This window comes from Arachis stenosperma, chromosome 7 (genome assembly GCF_014773155.1).
Source record: "Arachis stenosperma cultivar V10309 chromosome 7, arast.V10309.gnm1.PFL2, whole genome shotgun sequence".
Taxonomy (NCBI): Eukaryota; Viridiplantae; Streptophyta; class Magnoliopsida; order Fabales; family Fabaceae; genus Arachis; species Arachis stenosperma.
In genome coordinates this window covers 6,870,574-6,879,569 of record NC_080383.1, presented here as the reverse complement: position 1 = coordinate 6,879,569, position 8,996 = coordinate 6,870,574, and the positions used below count along the sequence as shown (strand labels likewise).

At 32.5% G+C, this 8,996-nt stretch overlaps 1 non-coding gene across 1 annotated transcript; it reads right to left on the bottom strand.

The window, feature by feature from the left end:
- Window positions 1-8,825: 8,825 nt before the first annotated feature.
- Window positions 8,826-8,933, bottom strand: LOC130942955 (small nucleolar RNA R71). Its single transcript, XR_009071498.1, has one exon. It is a non-coding gene; the product is annotated as a small nucleolar RNA R71 (small nucleolar RNA).
- Window positions 8,934-8,996: the final 63 nt, after the last annotated feature.

Genomic DNA, 8,996 nt, shown 5'->3' with positions numbered 1-8,996 from the left:
AAATCACTTTTAAAATTGAAGAAAAATATCATAATATACCAAATACTAGAACTTTTCTATCAAAATATCAACCAAAAATTAAGATAATAAAAATAAAAATGGTTAGATAATTAAACAACAATTCCACCATCCGCAGTAGCACTCAGGCATATTCAATGATGAGAATTTTCAGGTTCAACTCCCGGCTGCGAAACAATTTTTAGTTTTGCAGCAAAATACAAACTTTGTATGAAGTACGGACGAATTTATTCGTCGTTACTAAAAATGGTTAGTTATTTCCATTATAATATTAATTTTGACCTTACTCTAATAAATTATTATCAAATAAAGTTTATTATCACTGATAATCTTTAAGATATTTTTACCTTTAATTTTATATAAATATAAAATTGAAGAAAAATGTTTTACCTCAATAAAAAACTGACTTTTAGAATTAAAAAAATATCATAATATAACAAATGTTATAACTTGTCTAACAAAATATCAACCAAAAACTAAGATAATAAAAATAAAATTTGTTAGTTAAATGGACAACAATTCCAGCATCCATAGTATCACTTAGGCGAATTCAATTATTAGAATTTTCTGGTTCAACTCCTGGCTGCGGAACAATTTTTAATTTTGAAGAACGGACGAATTTATTCATTGTTAATAATAATGGTTAGTTATTCCCATTACAATATTAATTTTGACCTGACTCTAATAAATTTTTATCAAATAAAGTTTATTATCACTGATAATCTTTAATATATTTTTACATTTAATTTTATATAAACATAAAATTGAAAAAAAATATTTTACTTGAATAAAAAAATTCACTTTTAGAATTGAAGAAAAATATCATAATATAACAAATACTAGAACAAGTCTAACAAAATATCAACCCAAAATTAAGATAATAAAAATAAAAATAGTTAAATAAATAAACAACAATTCCTCCATCCGCAGTAGCACTCAGGCAAATTCAATGATGAGAATTTCCGGGTTCAACTCCCGGCTGCGGAACAATTTTTAGTTTAGCAGCAAAATACAGACTTTGTATGAAGGACGAATTTATTTATTCTTAATAAAAATGGTTAGTTATTCCCGTTACAATATTAATTTTGACCTTCCTCTAATAAATTATTATCAAATCAAGTTTATTATCACTGATAATCTTTAATTTATTTTTACCTTTAATTTTATATAAACATAGAACTGAAAAAAATATTTTACTTCAATAAAAAATTCACTTTTAAAATTGAAGAAAAATATCATAATATAACAAATACTAGAACTTTTCTATCAAAATATCAACCAAAAATTAAAATAATAAAAATAAAAATGGTTAGATATATGGACAACAATTTCACCATCCGCAGTAGCAATCACGCAAATTGAATGATGAGAATTTCCGGGTTCAACTCCTGGCTGCGGAACAATTTTTAATTTTGAAGAACGGACGAATTTATTCATTGTTAATAATAATGGTTAGTTATTCCCATTACAATATTAATTTTGACCTGACTCTAATAAATTATTATCAAATAAAGTTTATTATCACTGATAATCTTTAATATATTTTTACATTTAATTTTATATAAACATAAAATTGAAGAAAAATATTTTACTTGAATAAAAAAATTCACTTTTAGAATTGAAGAAAAATATCATAATATAACAAATACTAGAACAAGTCTAACAAAATATCAACCCAAAATTAAGATAATAAAAATAAAAATAGTTAGATAATTAAACAACAATTCCACCATCTGCAGTAGCACTCAGGCAAATTCAATGATGAGAATTTCCGGGTTCAACTCCCGGCTGCGGAACAATTTTTAGTTTAGCAGCAAAATACAGACTTTGTATGAAGTACGGACGAATTTCTTCATTCTTAATAAAAATGGTTAGTTATTCCCGTTACGATATTAATTTTGACCTTCCTCTAATAAATTATTATCAAATCAAGTTTATTATCACTGATAATCTTTAATTTATTTTTACCTTTAATTTTATATAAACATTAAACTGAAAAAAAATATTTTACTTCAATAAAAAATTTACTTTTAAAATTGAAGAAAAATATCATAATATAACAAATACTAGAACTTTTCTATCAAAATATCAACCAAAAATTAAAATAATAAAAAAAATGGTTAGATATATGGACAACAATTTCACCATCCGCAGTAGCAATCAGGCAAATTCAATGATGAGAATTTCCGGGTTCAACTCCCGGCTGGGGAACAATTTTTAGTTTTGCAGCAAAATACAAACTTTGTATGAAGTACGGACGAATTTATTCGTCGATAATAAAAATGGTTAGTTTTTTCCATTATAATATTAATTTTGACCTTACTCTAATAAATTATTATCAAATAAAGTTTATTATCACTGATAATCTTTAAGATATTTTTACCTTTAATTTTATATAAACATAAAATTGAAGAAAAATGTTTTACCTCAATAAAAAATTCACTTTTAGAATTAAAAAAATATCATAATATAACAAATGTTATAACTTGTCTATCAAAATATCAACCAAAAACTAAGATAATAAAAATAAAATTTGTTAGAAAAATGGACAACAATTTCAGCATCCATAGTATCACTTAGGCGAATTCAATTATTAGAATTTTCGGGTTCAACTCCGGGCTGCGGAACAATTTTTAATTTTGAAGAACGGACGAATTTATTCATTGTTAATAATAATGGTTAGTTATTCCCATTACAATATTAATTTTGACTTGACTCTAATAAATTATTATCAAATAAAGTTTATTATCACTGATAATCTTTAACATATTTTTACATTTAACTTTATATAAACATAAAATTGAAAAAAAATATTTTACTTCAATAAAAAATTCACTTTTAGAATTGAAGAAAAATATAATAATATAACAAATACTAGAACAAGTCTAACAAAATATGAACCCAAAATTAAGATAATATAAATAAAAATAGTTAGATAATTAAACAACAATTCCACCATCCGCAGTAGCATTCAGGAAAGTTCAATGATGAGAATTTTCGGGTTCAACTCCTGGCTGCGGAACAATTTAGCAAAATACAGACTTTGTATGAAGTACGGACGAATTTATTCATTCTTAATAAAAATGGTTAGTTATTCCCGTTACAATATTAATTTTGACCTTCCTCTAATAAATTATTATCAAATCAAGTTTATTATCACTGATAATCTTTAATTTATTTTTACCTTTAATTTTTTATAAACATAAAACTGAAAAAATATTTTACTTCAATAAAAAATTCACTTTTAAAATTGAAGAAAAATATCATAATATAACAAATATTAGAACTTTTCTATCAAAATATCAACCAAAATTAAAATAATAAAAATAAAAATGGTTAGATATATGGACAACAATTTCACCATCCGCAGTAGCAATAAGGCAAATTCAATGATGAGAATTTTCGGGTTCAACTCCTGGTTGCAGAACAATTTTTAGTTTTGCAGCAAAATACAAACTTTGTATGAAGTACGGACGAATTTATTCGTCGTTAATAAAAATGGTTAGTTATTTCCATTATAATATTAATTTTGACCTTACTCTAATAAATTATTATCAAATAAAATTTTATTATCACTGATAATCTTTAAGATATTTTTACCTTTAATTTTATATAAACATAAAATTGAAGAAAAATGTTTTACCTCAATAAAAAACTCACTTTTAGAATTAAAAAAATATCATAATATAACAAATATTATAACTTGTCTATCAAAATATCAACCAAAAACTAAGATAATAAAAATAAAATTTGTTAGAAAAATGGACAACAATTTCAGCATCCATAGTATCACTGGTGCGCGAAATTGTGATCACTACAACTTCACACAACTAACCAGCAAGTGCACTGGGTCGTCCAAGTAATACCTTACGTGAGTAAGGGTCGATCCCACGGAGATTGTTACTATTGAAGCAAGCTATGGTCATCTTGTAAATCTTAGTCAGGCAGACTCAAATGTATGATGATGATGAACGAAAATAATATAAAAGATAAAGATAGAGATACTTATGTAATTCATTGGTAGGAACTTCAGATAAGCGCATGAAGATGCCTTCCCTTCCGTCTCTCTGCTTTCCTACTGTCTTCATCCAATCCTTCTTACTCCTTTCCATGGCAAGCTCATGTAGGGTTTCACCGTTGTCAATGGCTACCTCCCATCCTCGCAGTGAAAGCTAATGCTCACGCACTCTGTCACAGTACGGCCAATCACCGGTTGGTTCCCGCTCCTACTGGAATAGAACCCATTGATTCTTTTGCGTTGTCACTACGCCCAGCAGGTTACAAGTTTGAAGCATGTCACAGTCATTCAATCATTGAATCCTACTCAGAATACCACAGACAAGGTTAGACCTTCCGGATTCTCTTGAATGCCGCCATCAGTTCTTGCCTATACCACGAAGACTCTAATCTCACGGAATGGCTGGCTCGTTTGTCAGGCGAGCACTCGGTTGTCAGTCGATCAACCATGCATCGTGTTATCAGGAATCCAAGAGATATTCACTAAGCCTCAGATGCGTGTAGAACAAGAGTGGTTGTCAGTCACTTTGTTCATGAGTGAGAATGGTGATGGGCGTCAATCATCACCTTCATCATGTTGAAGAACAAGTGATATCTTGGACAAAGAACAAGCGGAATTGAATAGAAGAACAATAGTAATTGCATTAATACTCGAGGTACAGCAGAGCTCCACACCTTAATCTATGGTGTGTAGAAACTCCACCGTTGAAAATACATAAGAACAAGGTCTAGGCATGGCCGAATGGCCAGCCTCCCAAATGATCTAAGATAGCATAAAACGAAGATAGCTACCAAAGTCTGCTAATACAATAGTAAAAGGTCCTACTTATAGATAACTAGTAGCCTAGGGTGTACAGAAGTGAGTAAATGACATAAAAATCCACTTCCGGGCCCACTTGGTGTGTGCTTGGGCTGAGCAATGAAGCAATTTCGTGTAAAGACTCTTCTTGGAGTTAAACGCCAGCTTTTATGCCAGTTTGGGCGTTTAACTCCCATTTGGGTGCCAGTTCCGGCGTTTAACGCTGGAATTTCTTGAGGTGACTTTGAACGCCGGTTTGGGCCATCAAATCTTGGGCAAATGATGAGCGGATAAATTGTACGCTTTTTGGCATTGTTTTTAGTATGTTTTTGGTAGTTTTAGTTGAGTTTTTATTATATTTTTATTAGTTTTTAGTTAAAATTCACTTTTCTGGACTTTACTATGAGTTTGTGTGTTTTTCTGTGATTTCAGGTATTTTCTGGCTGAAATTGAGGGATCTGAGCAAAAATCTGATCCAGAGACTCAAAAGGACTGCAGATGCTGTTGGATTCTGACCTCCCTGCACTCGAAGTGGATTTTCTGGAGCTACAGAAGCCCAATTGGCGCGCTCTCAACGGCGTTGGAAAGTAGACATCCTGGGCTTTCCAGCAATATATGATAGTCCATACTTTGCCCAAGATTTGATGGCCCAAACCGGCGTTCAAAGTCACCTCAAGAAATTCCAGCGTTAAACGCCGGAACTGGCACCTAAATGGGAGTTAAACGCCCAAACTAGCACCAAAATGGGAGTTAAACGCCAAGAAGAGTCTCTACACGAAAGTTACTTCATTGCTTAGCCCAAGCACACACCAAGTGGGCCCGGAAGTGGATTTTTATGTCATTTACTCATCTCTGTACACCCTAGGCTACTAGTTTCCTATAAGTAGGACCTTTTACTATTGTATTTTCATCTTTGGATTGTTTTTGATCCTTTGATCATCTTTGGACATCTAGTTCTTAGATCATTGGGGGGCTGGCCATTCGGCCATGCCTAGACCTTATGCTTATGTATTTTCAACGGTGGAGCCTCTACACACCATAGATTAAGGTGTGGAGCTCTGCTGTACCTCGAGTATTAATGCAATTACTATTGTTCTTCTATTCAATTCCGCTTGTTCTTTGTCCAAGATATCACTTGTTCTTCAACATGATGAAGGTGATGATTGACGCCCATCACCATTCTCACTCATGAACAAAGTGACTGACAACCACTCTTGTTCTACACGCATCTGAGGCTTAGTGAATATCTCTTGGATTCTTTAATCGGAATCTTCATGGTATAGGCAGGACCTGATGGCAGCATTCAAGAGAATCCGGAAGGTCTAAACCTTGTCTGTGGTATTCTGAGTAGGATTCAATGACTGAATGACTGTGACGTGCTTCAAACTCCTGAGGGCGGGGCGTAGTGACAGACGCCAAAAGAATCACTGGATTCTATTCCGGTCTGATTGAGAACCGACAGATAAATTCCGCTATGCTGTGACAAGAGCATATGCAATCGTTTTCAATGAGAGGATGGGAGGTAGCTGCTGACAACAGTGAAACCCTACACGAGCTTGCCATGGAAAGGAGTAAGAATGATTGGATGAAGACAGTAGGAAAGCAGAGAGACGGAAGGGAAGGCATCTTCATGCGCTTATCTGAAGTTCCTACCAATGAATTACATAAGTATCTCTATCTTTATCTTTATGTTATTTTCGTTCATCACCATTATACATTTGAGTCTGCCTGACTGAGATTTACAAGGTGACCATAGCTTGCTTCATACCAACAATCTCCGTGGGATCGACCCTTACTCACGTAAGGTATTACTTGGACGACCCAGTGCACTTGCTGGTTAGTTGTGTGAAGTTGTAGTGATCACAATTTCGCGCACCAAGTTTTTGGCGCCGTTGCCGGGGATTGTTTGTGTATGGACAACTGACGGTTCATCTTGTTGCTTAGATTAGGTATTATTTTTCTTCAGAGTTCTTAAGAATGAATTCTAGTGTTTCAAGGTGATGTTCTTATCATCACCAAAGCTGATTGATCATCATCAATTTAGCTCTTGAATGCAATGTCTTGCTGAAGCTTAGCTAGCTATGTCTAATTCCTTTAGACTAAAGCTTTAGACTAACATTGCATGATTCCTGGAATTCTCATTAAGAATTTTGATACCTTTATTTTCCTTTTCACTTAATTTTCGAAAAAGCACAAAAAAATTACAAAATCATAAAAACCAAAAAAATATTTTATGTTTCTTGTTTAAGTCTAGAGTCTCATGTTAAGTTTGGTGTCAATTGCATGTTTTTGCATTCATGCATGTGTCTTCAGTAATCTTCAAGTTATTCTTGATGATTTTCTAGCTCTAATCTTTAAATTCTCTTGACTTGAGTGTTTTGTGTGTCTCATATGCATTAGTGTCAGTAGTGTTCAAACTGCTAAGTTTGGTGTCTTGCATGCATTGTTATTTGATTCTTGTTGCATTTTGATTTTTCCTTATTATTAAAAATCCAAAAATATTTTTAATTTGTGTCTTTTCAAGTCAATAATACAGAGAATTGAAGATTCAGAACATACTGCAGAGGAATCACACAGAAAAAGCTGGGCATTCAAAAATGCCCAGTGAAGAAGACAGACTGGCGTTTAAACGCCAGCCAGGGTGCCTGGTTGGGCGTTTAACGCCCAAAAAGGTATAAGTTTGGGCGTTAAACGCCAGAATGTGCACCATTCTGGGCGTTTAACGCCAGGATGGTGCTAGGGGGAAGATTTTGTTTTCAAATCAAATTTTTTTTTTAAAGTTTTCAAAGTTTTTCAAAATCAAATCTTTTTCAAATCATATCTTTTCAATCAAATGTTTTCAAAATCAATTTCTTTCTTTTTTTTTTCAAAGATACTTACTAACAATTAATGATTTGATTGAACATTTTTTGCCTTTTCTGTTTAGGAAGGTTTTATGTTTGAATCATATCTTTTCTTGTTAGGCAAGTCATTAATTTTTAAAATCATATCTTTTCAAATTGTTTTCAAATCATATCTTTTAAAATTGTTTTCAAATCATATTTTCTCAATCACATCTTTTTAGAACCATAACTTTTCAATCAAATCTTTTTAACCACATCTTTTTCAAAAATAGTTTTCAATCAAATCTTTTTGATTTCTAATTTAAAAATCTCTTTCAAAAATCACTTGATTTCTTTTCCACTCTTATTTTCGAAAATCAATTAAGTGTTTTTCAAAATGTTTTCAAAATCTTTTACTTAATTTTCGAAAATTACTTCCCTTCTTCTCACATCCTTCTATTTATGGACTAACACTATTCCTTAATGCAAAAATTCGAACTCCATCTTCTTTGATAAGTTCGAATTTTCTACTTTTGTCTTCTACTTTTCTTTTCCTCTAACACCTCAAGGAATCTCTATACTGTGACATAGAGGATTCCATATTTTCTTGTTCTCTTCTCTTTCATATGAGCAGGAACAAAGACAAAGGCATTCTTGTTGAAGCTGACCCTGAACCTGAAAGGACCTTGAAGAGAAAGCTAAGAGAAGCCAAAGCACAACTCTCTTTAGAGGACCTGACCGAATTCTTCAAAGAAAAAGAACACATGGCAGCCGAAAACAACAACAATGCCAACAATGCAAGGAAGGTGCTGGGTGACTTTACTGCACCTACTCCCAACTTCTATGGGAGAAGCATCTCTATCCCTGCCATTGGAGCAAACAACTTTGAGCTTAAGCCTCAGTTAGTTTCTCTAATGCAACAGAATTGCAAGTTCCATGGACTTCCAATGGAAGATCCTCATCAGTTTTTAGCTGAGTTCTTGCAAATCTGTGACACAGTCAAGACTAATGGGGTAGACCCTGAGGTCTATAGACTGATGCTATTCCCTTTTGCTGTAAGAGACAGAGCTAGAATATGGTTGGATTCTCAACCTAAAGAAAGCCTGGACTCTTGGGAAAAGCTAGTCAATGCCTTCTTGGCAAAGTTCTTTCCACCTCAAAAATTGAGTAAGCTTAGAGTGGAAGTCCAAACTTTCAGACAGAAGGATGGAGAATCCCTCTATGAAGCTTGGGAAAGATACAAACAATTAATCAGAAAATGTCCCTCAGACATGCTTTCCGAATGGAGCATCATAGGTATTTTCTATGATGGTCTCTCTGAACTATCCAAGATATCTTTG